The 19442-nt window shown below is 40.5% G+C and overlaps 1 protein-coding gene across 2 annotated transcripts in view; it reads right to left on the bottom strand.

Moving 5' to 3' along the window:
* GLI3 (GLI family zinc finger 3) overlaps positions 1–19442 on the bottom strand; it is a 380830-nt gene that overhangs the window by 271856 nt on the left and 89532 nt on the right. The gene's annotated exons all lie outside the window — the stretch shown is intronic.

The following is a 19442-nucleotide window of genomic DNA, read 5'->3' as shown; positions in this document are numbered from 1 at the left end:
AAGACACGTTTGCCCTATGCAGGGCTGCACCCTTGCCCCACAGCAAGCTGAGGCTCCACCAATGGCTGTTGGGCATTAGCATCTAAATTAATGTGCTTCTACAAGCTCAGAGCCCCACCTTCCAGTTCTGAGGAAGAAATGAGCATAGTTACTTGCTTTCTGTTATGTGTTTGTTATATCTGGTCAGCTTTTATTTCTTTAGCTACGCACATTTTGATGTTCTTTGGGTGAAAAAAATGAAACCCAAGTTCTTGCCTCCCTGATCCAGAATTGTCATGACTTTGACGAAAAAGAGATCAGAAATGAAAAAAAAAAAAAAAGAAGAGGCTAAGAATGTTCATATACACGCAGATTTATGCTAGGAAGAGGAACCAAGTTCTGTGGGTTTTAGGAGCCCACTGTTGCCTCCTTCCAGCTAGACTGCAGTTATGCCTAACCCAGGTACTGCTCCCCAGATTGCAACAACGTTTCCAAAGGAAGAGAGCAAACAATGCCTTATCTAAGAACATTGCCAATGCCCTTGGGGAGAAGCATCCCCTTGTGGGAAAACGCATACAGCTCCCACTGACAGTGGATGATGACAGAGGGCGTGGCTCACACAGATGAGGAAAGAGCACTGGCCTGCCTTGCTACCACAGGAAAGGGATGCAGCAGACCTGAACTGCAGGGGAAACCCTCACCCAAAGATTACAGGGTGGCTCTCCCGTCCTACTTTCATCAACCATGAGATGCCAGGGTGAAAGGAAAGGAAAATACCCTACATCAGTCTTATGAGTATCTTAGTTATCTTTACATTTCTAGAGTTCTTTTTGCCAAAGAATAAACTAGACTAACAGTCCACCAGCCCTTCACCAGAAACTATGTGCTCCAAAGAGCAGGTCAGCACTCAACCTAGGGCTAATTCTCACCTCACTCCCCATTACTCAGTTTACAGAGCTCCACTTAACTTCAAAAAGGGTTCTCTGGGACAGAAGAGAGTAGGCAGAGAAAGCAAGATGAGAACTTAGATAAAGTAAAATGCAAAACCCGAAATGGCTGAGACCCCCACTGCAACAGAGAGCTATGACAGTATGCAGAGCAAGCAGCTGCCTGCCTTTTTTTATTTTTTATGACAGAGACAGCAAGAGCGACAAATAGGGACAGAGAGACAGGAAGGGAGAGAGGTGAGAAGCATCAATTCTTTGTTGTGGCACCTTAGTTGTTCACTGATTGCTTTCTCATATGTGCCTTGATGGGGGGGGGGGGGGTTACAGTAAACCAAGTGACCCCTAGCTCAAGCCAGCGACCTTGGGTCCAAGCTGGTGAGCCTTGCTCAAACCAGATGAGCCCGCACTCAAACGGGAGACCTCGGGGTTTCGAAACTGGTTCCTCCATGTCCCAGTCCGATGCTCTATCCATTGCACCACTGCCTGGTCAGGTACTGCCTGCTTTTTTTTTTTTTTTTTTTTTTTTTTCATTTTTCTGAAGCTGGAAACAGGGAGAGACAGTCAGACAGACTCCCGCATGCGCCCGACGGGGATCCACCCGGCACGCACACCAGGGGCGATGCTCTGCCCACCAGGGGGCGATGCTCTGCCCATCCTGGGCGTCGCCATGTTGCGACCAGAGCCACTCTAGCGCCTGAGGCAGAGGTCACAGAGCCATCCCCAGCGTCCAGGCCATCTTTGCTACAAAGGAGCCTTGGCTGCGGGAGGGGAAGAGAGAGACAGAGAGGAAGGCACGGCGGAGGGGTGGAGAAGCAAATGGGTGCTTCTCCTGTGTGCCCTGGCCGGGAATCGAACCCGGGTCCTCCGCACGCTAGGCCGACGCTCTACCGCTGAGCCAACCGGCCAGGGCCATGCCTGCCTTTTTTAAAAGATAATACAATGAGGGCTGTGCTCCTTGCCCATCTGGAAAACAGAAACTGATAACACTATCATCTTGTCTGAGGCCTCACCAGGCATGCCCTATGGCTTGTAGGGTTTCCAACTACTTCTCTTGTGCCTCTGAACCCTCACATATCATAGGTCTAAAACCCTGCCCACCCCATGCCTAGGAGGAAGCTTCTGGGCACGGATGACATGACCATCAAAGAGCTACCGTGACTTGGTAAAAGATTACTCCACATACTGGGGCATTTAAGTACAAACACAAAACCAACCATATTAACTTTCAAAATTCCAGAGAGAAAGGGCTAGCCAAGAGAAGGATTAAAAAAACAAAAACAACATACAAAACAGGACCCTGAGGGCACCTGCAGGCTCTTCAGTAAAAGTGAGGAGGAGATAGTCCTTATTTTCCATAAGCTAAGAAAGATCCTTCCTTGAATTAAGAATTCTAAAATGTCATGGAACTTCTATTAGCCTGTTATAGTTACTAGGCTGCTTACACAGAGTGTTTGTTAATCAGTGACATCAAAGGCAGTACAATAAATTCTCAGAAGGGCCAATTTTTTTTTCTTTCTGCTTAATAGTGCATTTATGCCTATCTGTGAGTAACAGTCTCAAGAACATCTAGGTATTAGAGATTCTATGAGAACTCAGTTTTAGTCTTTCATTAGCAAAGAATGAAGTATCTCTCTTCCTTAACTTGCAGGTACAGACCTGAGCAGTTAAGATTCCACAGTGAGATCAACAACCAACAGTTAGTTCAACAGAAACAATGAAAGGCCTTTTCACAAGGCCAGTGTCCAACTGGCTGCTACCCACTCATCCTCCAATGGGACCCACCTGTTCTTACCCAGACGTGGAAGTGGGAGCACACAGAGCCTGCTCCTTCCTTCTCTAAAGACACACAAGAATAAATCTGTGTGTGCACAGCCTCTTATGCTATCAGTTTCAAAAGGTGGTTCCCAGGTTCACATCTCTCCTTTGTAACATCATAGTCCCATTTGCTAACCTTTCTGCCATTTTTTAAATTGTGGATTGTGGACACAAGCTTAACTGGTTGGCTTCATCTGGTGTGTTTATGTTGCAGAGTGTTTGTTTTTAGAAGACTATGTAATGAAGGAAGCCCAAGCATATAGAGATACTTATATACATATATATGTATGTATATTAGAGAGGAGAGAGACAGAAAGAGAGAGAAATATCAATTTGCTGTTCTTTATTCATCCATCATTGGTTGATTCCTATATAATGTGCCCTGACTTGAGATCAAACATGCAACCTCAGCATGTCAGGATGATACTCTAACCAACTGAGCTACCTGACCAAGGCCAACAGTGTTATATTTTTAACAAAGTTTTAAAGACCATACTTATTCCATTGTAGAAATCAGACCCTTTTGGAGGGTACATTTAAATTTTAAGAGAACATTGTGCCTAAATAGCTGAGGTTCCTCCCTCACTGTAACAAGATTAGAACAGGTGAGCAGGGCTCATGGACAGGCCAGGTGCTGCCCAGTCAGGTTTCTACAGCAAGGTGAACCCTCTAGCCACCACCCACTCTGACCTATGAAGTATGCACTTGAGAAACCCAAATAATCACATGATATTCTTCACAATTTTACCATAGGTAATGCACATCCTCTTCTAGCCCCTTGTGGCACCAAGTCTGCAACTTGGTAAAACAGTTGCACTTAATGGCTCAGACTCTGTTTCCGAGTGAAGCAAGAGGGGCCACAAACTTAATCTCCCCCAAAAGCCATCTCCATGGTCAGTCAAGACAGGATGCCTTGGTGCAGCTGCTCTCCTATCCTCCTGCCAACTGGGCAAGACAGAAACCAACCACCCCTCCACCCCTGCAGTGAGACTGGGAACCAGGACACAGCCCGACTTTTCTTCTGGCCATGTTCCAGCTTTCCAGGTACATTTAAAAGAAACTAATGTCCCAATACCATAAGATGTAGAGTATAATCTTGGTACACCAAGGTTGCAGGTTCATACTCCAGTCAGTCAGGGCACATATAAGAATCAACCAATAAATGCATAAATAAATGGAATCAGTGTTTCTCTCTCTCTCTCTCTCTCTCTCTCAAATCAATTAAAAAATAAAGCAGTAAAAAGAAAAAAAATTGTCTCAGTAAAAGCAATTAAGGTAACAAAAGACTAAGTTCATCTACTTTTATAAAATACAAGTGATTTTAGACTCGTTCATTTTATTTTCCTACCAATCTCATTTTCCAAAAGCCTGCCCATACAAATCTATTAACCATATAACAATTAATGGCAGCTAACATTCAGTTACTATGAGGTAGGAAGGGCTTCACTTGTTCTGCTTACTCTTCAATGTCACTTAATCAGAAAGGCATTGTCACTATGCCCATCCATCTGCCAGATAAGAAAACTCTGGCCCAGAAAAGTTAGGTTACCTGGCTGGTTCATAGGCAGAGCCGAGAAGCCCACGCAGTCAGACTCTAAAGCCCACAGTTAAATATTTGGCTATCAGACTTCCCTACTCAATGTCAAAAAATATAAAACAATCTGAACTTGAATTTTGGTCAACACCCTGAAGCAGAGGTCTGCAAACTTCACAACTGCCCACCTCTGCTACTGCTAGGGTAAAGGCAGCCACAGGCAAGATGTATACCAATGAGCACAGTATGTGCCAATAAACCTTTATCTATGGACACTAAAATATGAATTGCTATCATTTTCACGTCATATATAAAAATGTAAAAAACCATTCCTAGTGAGCTGCACAAAAACTGGTAGCAAACTATTAAATAGTATTGAGTGCTAGAGTAGATATAGAGAGAGTCACTTTCTCAGACTATTAAAATATCTCCATAATTGGCTAGGTATATCAAATGGTTCCTCTTCCAGGATATATCTTAAAGAAAAAAAATTAGCCTGACCAGGTGGTGGCGCAATGGATAAAGCATTGACCTGTGACGCTAAGGACCCAGGTTCGAAACTCTGAGTTCACAGGCTTAAGCACAGGGTCATGCAGCTTGAGCATGGGGTTGCCTGCTTAAGCGTGGAGTCACTGGCTTGAGCCTGGGATCATAGACATGAATGACTCCATGGTCGCAGGCTGGCTTGAGCAAAGGGTCACTGGCTCAGCTGGAGCCCCCCATCAAGGCACATAAGATAAAGCAATCAATGAGCAACTCAAGTGATGAAACTACAAGTTGATGCTTCTCATCTCTCTCCCTGTCTGTCTCGCTCTCTCTCTCATTAAAGCACACGTTAAAAAAAAATTATTAGCAGATATTAATTTATATTTAAGGATGTTCATAACTGTTATTTATAAGGAAAACAAGTTAGAAAAATAAATGTCCACTGTTTTATTATATGATGAAATATTGTCATTTAATATAGTGTACTCAAGGATTTCAATGAACATAGGAAAGAACTTTACTGAGTTACAAGTACTGTTCTAAGGCATTACAGGACAATCATATGAGCTAAGTATGATTGTGATCCTCATTCTAGAGCTACAAAAGTACTTGCCCAAGCAAAGACAGAAGTGGCAGAGGCTAGACTAGAATCCAAAGAATCCTCACTTACCCATTAGACTACCAGACATCCAAATTTTTTAAGGATCCAAATTTTTGGAGAAAGAGTAGGTGGGAAGAAAGGAGATATGTATTTCTTTCTTTATGTTTCTATTTCCCAATCATTTTAGATTGCAGAAATTACTGATTTATTTTACTTCTATTTTAATTCTATTTTAAGTAAAAGTTCAAATTAAGTATACATAAATTGAAAAATTATATCACAAATTTATCTCCTAAAGTCTTGTTTTCAATTATTCTACCAGTAGAAGTATAAGAACCTGGTTGCCTGTTTTTACACATACCGTGGTACTTTGACACACAAGCACTTTAAATCATGCGCAATTTGAGAGACGAGCAGTCCCTCGCAGGATTGTTTTGCTTTAAGTCACAAGCGGATGTTTGAATCACGAACTTCTGCCACCCTCCACTAGATGGCCTGCCAAACGTTCTGAAAGGGAGGAAGAAACAAACTTCTACGGAAAGTTTTTTGTTGAAACGGCCTCTAAGTGAAAGCGAGGAAAGTGTGGTGAAAAAGCCAAAAGTCAGTGAAGAAAATGATGATGATTAAGCAAATTAAAAAAATAGCAATTAAGTTTAGCGATAAAGTTACATATCATATGTAGTGTGTAAATTAAAATTTGCAATTAAGCCTGACCTGTGGTGGCACAGTGGATAAAGCGTCGACCTGGAAATGCTGAAGTCGCCGGTTCGAAACCCTGGACTTGCCTGGTCAAGGCACATATGGGAGTTGATGCTTCCAGCTCCTCCCCCCTTCTCCCTCTCTGTCTCTCTCTCCTCTCTAAAAATGAATAAATAAAATTTTTTTTTAAATTGCAATTAAATATAGTGTTAAGCGATAGTGCATGAAATGAAAATCTCCACCAATCTCCTCCCCCTCCACCAGCAACTTCGCCTGAGTTTGAAGGTAAATACACTTCATAAACCAGTTTATTTCTTTACATTCTCTTATTATGTATACATGTGTGTGTGTGTTATTTATACATACATTTTCTTATTTAAAAGCATATAAAAAAATCCTTGTGGTTCTTTGGGGCTAGAACAGATTAATCGCATTCCCATTAATTTTGGGGGAAATTCGATTTGACACACTAGCAAATTGAGTCACGAGCTCGGCCACGAAAGGAATTAAACTCATGTGCAGAGGTACCATTGTATTAGCAATACCTGACATTGATATTGGCTTTCTGGAGACTTCAATAAATTTATTTAAATATCATATAATTATTTTAATTATTAAGTATCTATACACAAATCCCTCCCAAATAAGTACCAAAACTGGGTAACTCGGCTTTTACCAGACCATTGCTGAATGGTCTAAGAGGGAGAGTACATTGCAGAATAGAGTGGCTACCATGGCTAGTGCTCATATGTATTGAGCACTTACTCAATTAAATGCTCCATGTGTATTAACTGAGTCGAATGCTCACAGGCCTCTTAGGTATGCAGTATCATCATCCTAGTTATTCAGGTAAATATCCTGAGGTTTAACAAATTTAAGCAGCCAGCTTCAATTCATACTTAGGTAAGTAGTCAGATCAACACAACTTTCTCACCTATTATAAATGACTAGAAATCCCTGCAAAGTATCTCTTGCAAAGTATTTGAAAGCCTGCAGAACACTGATTTGCTTGCTGCTTTGCTATAAGTGAAGATTATCTTCATTATTAAAATTACTCCACCTGTTCCTATGATATAAAGGTTACTGTGAAAGGGTATCTCGAAGTGTAATCAAATGAACTCACTGTAAACTTCAATCCAGAGTTTATGAAACATGGTTTAGAAACCTCTCTGAATTTCTTTTTCTTCTTCAGGTGTTATTGCCAAACTCGGGTCTTGGACACGTTTAGGATCTTGTAGTATAAATGACACCTCAAGCTCAAGTTGAATCACTTTTTCCCCTGCCCCGTCCCCAAGCCCTACCCTCCTACAACCTTTGTCTTCGGTTCTGAACCTCCATTTTGCAAAGGATATTTAACGCTATTTTCTGGGGGACTGGGTAGCAGGCTTAGATGCAAGAAACAGTCTGAATATTTTGTTTGTGTACAACTTAACTATAGTTCCAACAGTTAAAGCCGTACATAGTTTATTGAAAGGGGCATCTGTCTAACAGTTATAGAAACATATATAGAAAGAGAAAACTTGCACTTGGGAGCAGCTTTGCATGGATTATTTACCAGAAATGAAAGGCCGGCCAGGCTGCCCAGAGGATGCCCTCTCACAGGTTGGAAAGGAGAGCTGAATGAGTCGGTAGAACCACTGCGCACAAAGCAGAAACCTTCCCCCAACGAAAGAGGATTATCAAATTTTAGCAAATTTAACAAATTTTTCTTTTTTTTTAAATCAAGTAAGAAAACAGAAAACCAGACTACTTCTTACAATGCACTATTAGGAATTGTAACCATTCCTGTCAGTGCCAGATATATTTCCATCCATGCAATATTAAAACTAACAAGTGTCTTTTCAATTACTTTTAATGATGGGTATGCAATAAAAACACAGCAGTACTTCATTTTGCCAAAGAAGCCGAGCAAAAAGGACCAAAATAAATAAATAATAAACTTACATGGGCCACTTACCAAAAATAAAGTCATTTAATTCAACCTTTTACAGGAGGTGCATGTAGTTTTTTGAAAGCAAAAATTCTCATACTGCAAATCTCCACTAAAAACCACTGCCAGGGGCTAGAACAGGTCAGGATATTATTTTTCATTTTATTTTTTAATGTTTTGGTATTAATGACATCACCTTTATGTCATATAATGAGGCAGCATGGTATAATAAAAAGAAGTTTGAACCCTGGTCAGATAGCTTGGTTGGTTAGAACTTTGTCCTGAAGTGTGGAGGTTGCCAGTTCAATTCCCGGTCAGAACACATCAGTGGTGGGATTCAGCCAGTTTGCACCGGTTTGGCAGAACCAATACCTCATTTTTTGTTGAGTTCAGTGAACCGGTTGTTAAAATGGCTCTTGTAATCAGGGTTCTCTCTAAGGTGGGCGCCTGGGCAGCCGCCCAATGTGAAAATCACAAATTTACATTCCTTACTCTTTTTTAAACATTCATCTGTGCAACAGTGTATTCTAAGCACCCAAGGTGAGAAAAATTTGATGGAACTATGCTTGTAATATTTATTTATTCATTTCATAAAACCCATTATACCTTTGATGAAATACTACATTTTAATTTCCTCACATTTGTTATTTCAGTAAACAAATATCTAATGTAAAGAGAAAAAGTGCCAAACAATCAAGAGTTAACAAACTGTCATTGGAAATATCTTAAGTAACAGTTTTATTGCTTTTTGCCAGGTATTACTTAATATTTTTCATTAATATTTTAAATCTCTTTCTCATAACATAATCTAGTTTTATGTGCCTCTTTTATTGTTCTTATTTAAGTATTAAATGCATGATATAATAAACTGCCTTTTGGTATATCTTTTTTTTTATACTTAAAACTGTCATTAGGGCAGAGAATTGGCTGTTAAATTATTCGAATCCCACCACTGGGGCACATACAGGAACAAACTGATGTTCCTTTCTCTCTCTTTCTCTCTCTCTCCTGTCCTCTCTTACTGAAATCAATTAATGTAATTTTTTTTTTCTTTAAAAAGGAGTTTGAAAACCTAGGTCCCAGACTTGTCTCTAGCACTTAGTGCATGTGCGACCCAGGGTAACTTAAACTGTATCGGATTGTCAGCTGTCTCATATAGCAAGGAAATGATCGAACTTGCCCTCTTACTTGAGAGAATTACCTGATGGTTAACTGAAATAACAAAATGAAAAGGATCTTTTTATATACACTGTGGCATTTATGAATACCAGGTAGGTGCCGTAACTAATTTCATTATCTATTTGATAGTAACACCAAGCAAGGTGGTGGGGTTCAAGTGTCCTGGGCCTGCAGTTGAAAGGCTGAGTTTCCAGGCGTGATACTACATCTTACATTGACTGAACCTCAGGCAAGTCCTGGAGTATTTTTGGTCTGCTGCTTCCCCTTGTATAAAAAGAGACATCACTCCCATACTGCACTCAAGTTCTCATTGATGTCCTAGGAAAAGATGCAATGATGTAGAAAAATGCTCCAAAGAAGAAATCAGTGTGCACCTTCACAGAGGGCGAGGCCAAACAGCTTGGGAGGGAATGATGGCTCTGCTACAACCAGAAAAATGATCCGAGTTAATGACCTATAATTACAACTGGTCATCTCTCTCACCTGCTTCTTTATGTGGGGTCAGGCTCCGAATCAGCATTTACCAAATAATGTGCCCCCTTGAAATATGTATGAAAAATGTCAGTCTGCTCTGTACCTGACTTTCTACAATGACTGGATAACTTGAATCTTCCCAAAAAACTCATTTTATGCTTCTTCACAAACAGTAACCCCCTTCACTATACAAAAGATGATGCAAATTGTGTCAGGGTGAGTGGTAGCAACCTACAGTCACTGCCTGTTTTTGTACAGTCAGTGAGCTAAGACTGGATTTTACATTTTTAATGGCCGAAAAATAACCAAAAGAAGAATATTTCATGAACTATGAAAAGTATATAAAATTCCATTTTCAGTATCCATAAATGAAGTTTCGTTAGAAGATAGCCAGGCTCACTCATTTTCGTCTTGTCTGCGGCTACTTTCACTGGCTACTTTCACACTACAAGAGCAGTATGAAATAGTGACAGGGACCAAACACCTGCATAAATTCTACAATATTTACTAGCTGCAGCTATTCACAGAAAAAGGCTACCATTCCCAGTTTACTTATCTCAGCACATGTTGAGAACACCCCTGAGTGAAATAATGAAGCATGCCTGCCAAATATATACAAAAATAAGGCAGTGCTATTTTCAAAGTACTTAATATTGACACTCCCAAACCTTAAGATAACTACGAGGTAGGTAGTAATCTCCTCACCAGAACTTTATGGATGAAACACAATTAGCAAATTGAGAAGTAAACCAGTTCCATGTAATTCAAAACCTAACAATTTATAAGGTGAAAAAAGGAGAATTTTTGGCTTTTGTCATAAACTTAAATATAGAAAACATTTTCTGTTTCCTGTCTGAATATGCTCATAAGCACTAGGATAAATAATAAATTTTAAATACAAAATCTAAGATGCATATGATTCAAGGTCTGTCTTCTTATCCAGCTTTGGTTGTGTTTGCAGTTGTTTAGGATATTTGTTTTTCTAAGAACAGTCACAAAACAAACAAGTACACACTTATTTTGAAAATGCCACTCTCTGGAAGTTGAAAGTGACAGGCTATTTCCCACACAGCAAGCTATTTAATGCACCTTTTTCAAAGTGCAAGGGAACGTGCCCTCAGTTTAGCCAGACAGAATCCCAAATGATCTGTTTTTGAAGGTAGAATGAACCAGACAAGCATGTACTTTAGTTAACAGGGATACAAAAGTCAAGTTTTGAGACTTTCTGTTCCCACCAAACTGGGAATCTCCTGACCAAACGTAGTCCAGGGTCCAAGAGAGTGTTTCTGTGACTTCTTTGAAAAACTGGGCTGCGAAGGATTAGGATTGGCTGAGTTAACACAGAGATAACAAACTGGCCCAGGTCGGCCATTCACCCCACTTGGTTTACACTGATGCACCATGTTAATGTTTCTATGTGTCCCAGCATGAAACCTGACTTTCTCAAAGAAAAAATAATATCGATGCTGCCCTTCTAGCCCTGATGACAGTGATGGTGACTCTTCTAGATGTGAAACTAACTACCTAAGAAGGGAAGAACGGGCCACAGGCTGGTGGTGTATTGGGGAGCAATAAAGTCAAGGTCAGGAGAAGGCGTTTGGGAAAGAAAAGGCTCTTTCTTCTTCAGATGTTGAATACAGGAGTCTGGGCCAGAGACATTTGTAGAGGAGGTTTGGACAAAATCCAGTTTAGAAAAGTCTTAGGTGAGTCTTGTCAAATTCAGATTTTCAATGACGTTCATCAACCATCACCTAACCACTTTGGGATGCATTCAAATCAGTAGGACAGTATTAGTAACTGGAGGAAACTATATGGGTTTTTTGTTGTTGTTTTTTTTTACTTTTCTTTCTTCTTTAATTCATATCTTGCTGACACAAGTAGAAATTCCTATTTCTTGGCAGGAAATTTAAGTTTACTGCTAAGTCATTCAGATGTTACAATTCTTCCATCCTCACTCATTCATTGCTGGTCCAGTTCTACTAAAGCCCTCAAGAACACTTGGAGAAGAAAGCAACCAAAACACATAATTCAAGCAATTTTACTGTGCTTGACAAATTTATTAATTCAATTGGGCCTCTTTAATCTATTCCATAATTTATAAGGGGGAAAATTCTACAATGGTCCAGATAGCAACAGTAGCACCCCTCTCTATAAAATGAAAGCATTTCACAGCTCATTCAGCAGAATGTGAGCGACCATTGAGACTTCACCCTGGGTCCCTCAGAGAAGCCACTTTTCCATGGCTCTCCAGCAGCCCAGCCTCACAGATCAGTAAGGCAAAGACGCTCATGCTTGTCTTCCTTCCTAGCTATCAGCGGCCTTTGACTCCTGGGGCAGAGGGTTCCAGAAGAGAAAGAAGTAAACACTTTTTTCTGTTTTTGGCCTAATTTTCAAATCTACACCACAAACCTATCTTTTCCTGTCAAATAACAACAGTATTTGCAAATTATGAATCTACCATCCAAACACTGATTCTCTGTAATCCTAACCTCTTTCTATAATAATTAGGCCATACTCTTCCTGGCCAAGGGCCTCATAAATTACGAGAAATAAAACCAAGATAGCCACTGATCTTTATACACCTGCCTTTCCTTTCCTTCTGCTTCTTCCTCATCCTCCCCCACATTTAAGAGTGCTCTTCCAGCCCACCTCTCACGGTGACACTCCTCCAAAAGCCAGAAAAGAATGCTCATCTCCATTACCAATTCACCTGTGCCATGTAGCTTGCCTGCCCTTCTCAGATTCGTCTTTTCTCTAATTAAGTTTAGCTGGACCCAACACTGCCTCTATCCAATATACCAGCTTTCTTCCGTATACATCAGAACCACTGGGCACATTCTGAGATCTCTGACCCCAGTATCTCTCCCAAACTTGTGTGTCTGTAATGTTTCCAAGAATTGTTATTTGACCAATTTAATAACTTCTTCTCTGTACTAATACTTCAACACAGTCTCACACCCATTCTATTTACCTGACCTTTGGCAGTACCTATCTTTCCTTATTATTTAAATTTAAATGGCTCCAAATGTGAGTCAACAGTCCTTTGTAAATTTTTTTACCTTTTTAATAGATCTAGCAGAATAAATTTAAATTTTATTGTAGGATGAAAAATCAAAGAGTATGTAAACAAATAAATTTTAATTTAATAACATAAACAGAAAAATAATCACTAAAACAACCCTGTACATACCCCTGTACTATACAGATAAGTTTTGAAAGGTGGGGTTTTAATATAGTTACATACTCCCATGTTTCAATCCACTTAAGAAATCTAAAAATAAGGTTTAGTTTTTATGTAATGAAACTCTACCTTCTAGGAGTTTTATTACTGCAAGAGAAAGAAATAATGAAATGATGAAGGAATTAAAACTGATTCAACAGACTGCACTCCTTGGCAGGTAGAGCAAATCTGTTGAAAGACTTTGGCTTTAGAGTAACCCTAAAAGTTTTAGTAAAATACTTCCTTATCCAACGTGAACTCTTTTTATGTTCCTATTTGAAAGTTGGAAGAGTTAAAATAATTTGCAAAATCATCAAGGTTTTCATGGAGGCTTGGAGGATTTGTATTTAATTACTTTTTAAAAATATCTACTTCAGACCCCTGGCCAGGTGCTCAGCTGGCTAGAGCATCATCCTGATACGCCAAGGTTGCCAGTTCTATCCCGGTCAGGGCACATGCAAGAATCAACCATGAAATGCATAAATAAGTGGAACAACAAATCAATGTCACTCCCCCCCCAATCAATCAATCAATAAAAATAAAAATATCTCCCTCAGAAATACATATTCCTAAAGCCAAATATAAAGCTATTTTTCCACATGAACACTTAAAAATGAGAAAACAGAAGTCACGAATTAGCTTAATTTCACTAATCAGGTCATAAAGGTATAGATGTACCACACAATTTATAAGATCATTAAATTAAAATATAACGCTGGCGCATCTGGGATTCTCCTTGCCCACCTGTGCCATGCCCTGGCCTTGTCTCCTTAAAAACTAGTTGCTGGTAATATCCAGGCCTGAACCTCTTCTGTGCTTTGCTGGGATGACCACAGAAAAGAACACCAGAATAAAAGCCCCTTAACAGTGAACAGTAGATTCTGTAACTTTCTGAAAAATTCAATTAAATGCCTGAACCCACTCAGGCAAAGAAATGTTAAACCACAGAGGAAAATATAAAACATTGTGAAATAGATACCTTGAAAATCCTAAAATTGCATATTTCAGGAGTGCAAACTTAAACTCTTCATGGAATCCTGAAAACCGAAGCAATGTTAAAAGTTCTGATGTTTTCAACTGCATTGCCTAAAACTTTCTAGAAGCATTTATGTCACATTTCTGCTCCCAAATATTCCACAAAAACCGGCTGTTTACAAGACCAGCAACATCAACTGCTTGGCCTGAGGAATGTGAGAGGTACCATCATTAGCCCTCTTATGTCCCACCCTCTCAGGTTGCCCCGCCCCACCCCACCAAAATCTGTAAGAGAATTTCTCACACTTATCTGTAATTAGCTCTTTACTTGCATCTTCCCATCAGTGAATCTTGTTAACCGTGCCACCTCTGCCTTGCAGGCCACAGGCAATAGAGAATTAGCCTCTGGATGAACAAATAATTGAATGAATGGGTGGGACCTGGAGGTACCATCTAATCGTGACAGGGCAAGTACCATCTACTGTTTCCAGGGTAGCAGCAGCAGCGTCTGTTTGATCAGGATCAAGCCCCACAGGAGAGGACATGGGGTGTCTATGTGGGGCCTGACAATGGAGCCCCATGAGACAAGAGGCCAGAAATGAAAACACAGCTCCAAAAAGGTGAGGGTGACAAACAAGTGACAGAGTAAAGTCACTTATAGCAGCGTTTTGCAAGAGGTGGGTTCTGATTCTTTACGCCCCAATTCACTGTTGCCAGACCATCAATTGAGAGCATTATCCTTCTATTCATAAATTTAAGGATAGCGCCATTTAATGACATCAAATATTAAGAACAATAAAAAGAGAGAATGAGACTAAGCAAACAGAAAAGGGGTAAGGAAAACGGGTGGACAGAAACCACTATATCACAGACTTCTCTCTCCCAGCTTCAGTGTTTCCTCTGTTCAGGAGGTTGAGATTTTCCATGTGCTCAATACTCACCTCCTGGAAGTTGCTGTAGAGATTAATATTTAGCCCATGGATATAAGCAAAGTACAAAGTGATTCATAGCTTACAGAGATACCAATAAAATTGGAAATGTACTAGCAAATATCTGGCCCTTCTTGATACAATAAACTCTCAGGTTAGATGTGTTTTGGGAAGTATTAATAACCTTTAAATAGATGTGTATACATTTGATGGATTAAAGAATAAAAATGTAAGAATTTAGCCTTTCCCCTATACATATAGAGTAAAAGAGAGGGAGAGAATGGTAACCCTGCCAAGTCCTCACATGGAGAGGGTATTTATATGTTGCACATGGATATTTTTTTAACTCTCAGACTTTCATCTTTACTCTGGTGAGGATTACATTTGCCACAGGCTGATAAGTGAATGTGGCAGAACTTCAAAACTCATGTCAGCCAAAGAATCTAGAGAAACAAGAAAAAAAAATAAGGCATAAAGCTGGTAAAAGGCAGCTATAATTTTTTTTAATGCCTTTTATTTAATTCTACCAAAAGGTCACAGACCACTGTGATCCAGATTTGGTATATCTCTCAACATCAACTCAAGTACACACATTAATCTAATTTCTTATCCCAAAGATGTGGTTTTCATTAAATTAGTAAACCTAAGAGTGTTGCTTATATAACCACTAAGTTAATAAACACTTTCCTCTTAAGACAAATAGAACCTTTAATTTACTAGGATGAGTCAAAAACTGATAAAGAAAACAGTATGTAAAATATAGTAATTCTTCATGTGATAGCCCAGCTTGAAGACAATAGCCATTATCTACAATTAAAATCAGTACTCAATATCTTGTTAAGAGAACTTCATTACTCTCTTCCTTACTAAAATTAACACCAAGGAAAGACAACACATTGTGCACTGCAGGTCCTCCCATTCTTCCCTTTGCTCAGGAGATGAAATGGAGAGGTCAGAAGGAGAATGTGGCACATTAACTTTTGTTGAAATGCCAGTTCTATTCGCCAACTCCAGGGGTACCAAAAACACATACTAGAATATTTATAGCAACACTATTCACAACACAAAATTTGAAACAACAATGTCTACCACCAGTAGGAAGAATTCATTAAGTTGTGGCATAGTCATACAATGGAATATCACACAGCAAGGAGAATGAACAGCTACAACTACACAAAATGTAGATGAATCTTTTAAGCAGAACGTAGAGAAAAAGAGAAGAAACCAGAGACAAAAGGAAAACAAATTTATAAAGTACAAAACAGCAACAACTAACCTAGGCTGGGAGAAGTCAGAGAAAGGGAGGGCTTCAAAAGTGCTGCTGCGGGTCTGCTTCTGGAGCTTGGTGCTTGATTTCACAAATATGTTTGTTTTATGAAACTTTTCTAAGTGTACAATTTATGATACATGCATTTTTTTTTTTGTGTATTTTTCTGAAGTTGGAAACGGGGAGAGACAGTCAGACAGACTCCCGCATGTGCCCGACCAGGATCCACCCGGCACGCCCACCAGGGGCGATGCTCTGCCCCTCCGGGGTGTCGCTCTGCCGCGACCAGAGCCACTCTAGCGTCTGGGGCAGAGGCCAAGGAGCCATCCTCAGCGCCCGGGCCATCTTTGCTCCAATGGAGCCTTGGCTGCGGGAAGGGAAGAGAGAGACAGAGAGGAAGGAGGGGGCGGGGGTAGAGAAGCAAATGGGCGCTTCTCCTGTGTGCCCTGGCCAGGAATCGAACCCGGGTCCCCCACACGCCAGGCCGACGCTCTACCGCTGAGCCAACCGGCCAGGGCGATACATGCATTTTTGTACATGCATATTTCCTTCAGTAAAAAGTGATGTGTCTGTTCTAAAAACTTCCAGACTGTTCCTGAAGGTCAACTTCATCAGATTTGTTTCTTGTGTTCCCATTCACAAGTACTATTACCTTTCTTAAATATGAAACTTAGAGCTGTATATTTTAGGTCAATTAATACACATCTATTTAAATATCTGAATACATAATAAAATGTTACTCTACAAAAAGAACCCCCAAACAGGGTGGGACATCAATAGGCAATTCATTGAAGAAGAAATTTAAATGTGCAGGAAGAAAATAAAAACTGAAATATGATACTGGGTGGACATTTTTTTTAATCTTCATACCAAATTAGGAAATGTTGCAGAAGCAGAGTAAAGGAGCATACAATAATATCAGCAGGCTCAAGTAGTACATTTTGTGTGCTCACACTCAGTTTGCCAGCTTGCTGACCTGCATGACAAGTCTGAAATTCTGTACTCGTTCACCCAACAGTCCCCTTGCTGGGCATGTACCCAAAGGAGGAATTTCGGTTCCACACAAAGACTTAGCTACAAGGTTATTCAATGTAACATTACTTATAATGGAGGGGGCAAAGCTCCTAAATGACAAACAAGAGGTTAAAACAGCCACAAAGCAGAGAGAAGTGATGGGAGGTGAGAGGGGAAGAAGCACCCACCAGCAGTGGTGCTCGTTTCTGGGAAGTTGTTGTGAGTGTATCACACTTCTAGTCACTACATTTTATGACATCTCTCTAAAATTAAAAACAAAAAAGTCTTAAAAGAATGTTTAACCTAGAAATAAATGTGTCTTTTCAGAGCTGTTTTACATTTAAATAGTCTATAGTTCTTGTACAGAACATACTGACTCTTTAAGAAAGCTCTTGGTGATTCTCAACTACCAGTTAATGGTCCACAAGGGGATGCCCACACTCACTGCAGGTGCCACAGTCAAGTATTTGCCTGAGCATTTTTTCCTTCTGGATCCCCCATGGGTATGGGAAGGGAATATGGGAAGGCAGTAGAGACATTCTGGGAGCTCACACCCATTTAACCCTAAATCCCCTGACAAAATATAGCCTGTGAGGATCATTCATTTCTCCTTCCTGCAGCAATGACTCAGTTGACTCAGTGCATGGCTATGTATTAATCAGTCTGTGTGCAATTACTGGGTTCTATAACCCAGTCATGTCTTCCACTGTAAAGCGACACCCTTCTCCCCCCACCCCACCCCCCTTATGACCCTTTGTAATTCTAGGCATTCTTTTAGCAGTGCACTCTGTCATGCATCTCACCTTAGCTCCTAATACATAGCACATTGCAAAATTTTCCAAGACTGTTCAGAAACCTGGATGACATGTAATTTCATGGCCTTATCCTTTAAAAAAAATTTTTGAGAGAGAGAAGTGAGGGAGAGAGAGAGAGAAGTGAAGGGGGGAGAGAAAGAGAGAGAGACATCGACTTGTTGTTCCATTCATTGATACATTCATTGGTTGATTCTTGTATGTGCCATCACCAGAGGTTGAATCTGCAACCCTGGTGTATCAGGACAATGCTCCAGTCAACCAAGCTACCCAGGTAGGGCTCATGACCTTTCTATCACACAAATAACTGTGTCATGGGTTTCACTAAATGGTATATATTTGTCTTCTGTAAAAAGTCAATAAATAAATTTTTTTTAAATGTTCACTCTTATCTAAACATGAATAGTGAAATAAGGGTGACTTATTTATTTTCTTAATGTTTATTGTATTGATTTGAGAAAGAGAAAGAGAAAAAGAAGAAGGGAGAGAAAGAGAGAGAGAGACACACACACAGAGAGAGAGAGAGAGAGAGAGAGAGAGAGAAGGAGGGAGAGAGGGAGAGGAACAAAGAGAAGAAGGGAGAAAGCCTTGGCCGGTTTGCTCAGTGGTAGAGCGTCAGCCTGGCGTGCAGGAGTCCCAGGTTCGATTCCCAGCCAGGGCACACAGGAGAAGCACCCATCTGCTTCTCCACCCCTCCCCCTCTCCTTCCTCTCTGTCTCTCTCTTCCCCTCCTGCAGCCAAGGCTCCACTGGAGCAAAGTTGGCCCGGGCGCTGAAGATGGCTCTATGGCCTCTGCCTCAGGCGCTAGAATGGCTCTAATTGCAACAGAGCAACGCCCCAGATGGGCAGAGCATCGCCTCCTGGTGGGCGTGCTGGGTGGATCCGGGTTGGGCGCATGCGGTAGTCTATCTGACTGCCTCCCCGTTTCCAACTTCAGAAAAATACAAAAAAAGAAAAAGAGAAGGGGGGAAAGGAGAAAGAGATAGGAACATTGATCTGTTCCTGCATGTGCCCTGACCGGGGATTAAACCAGCAACCTCTGAGCTTCAGGATGATGCTCTAACCCAGGGGTCCCCAAACTTTTTACACAGGGGGCCAGTTCACTGTCCCTCAGACCACTGGAGGGCCAGACTATAAAAAAAACTATGAACAAATCCCTATGCACACTGCACATATCTTATTTTAAAGTAAAAAAATAAAACAGGAACAAATACAATATTTAAAATAAATAACAAGTAAATTTAAATCAACAAACTGAACAGTATTTCAATGGGAACTATGCTCCTCTCACTGACCACCAATGAAAGAGGTGCCCCTTCTGGAACTGTGGCGGGAACCGGATAAATGGCCTTGAGGGCCGTAGTTTGGGGACCCCTGCTCTAACCAACTGAGCCATCCAGCCAGAAAGACTTTAATTTTTCATTCCTATGTCTCCAACTCTTTTCAAATATTCTACTTTGATTGAGTGTTGTGTTTGTTATTAGAAAACCATAATCAAATGATACAGGACACAGAAAGTATGGTGAGACAGAAAAGGTGGAGAACTGGGAACTGAAGACCCTGGGACTTGGAGCTTCTCTC

This window comes from Saccopteryx leptura, chromosome 6 (assembly GCF_036850995.1).
Source record: "Saccopteryx leptura isolate mSacLep1 chromosome 6, mSacLep1_pri_phased_curated, whole genome shotgun sequence".
Lineage (NCBI taxonomy): Eukaryota > Metazoa > Chordata > Mammalia > Chiroptera > Emballonuridae > Saccopteryx > Saccopteryx leptura.
The sequence above is the reverse complement of the archived record's forward strand: the minus strand, read 5'-3'. Positions and strand labels throughout refer to the sequence as shown.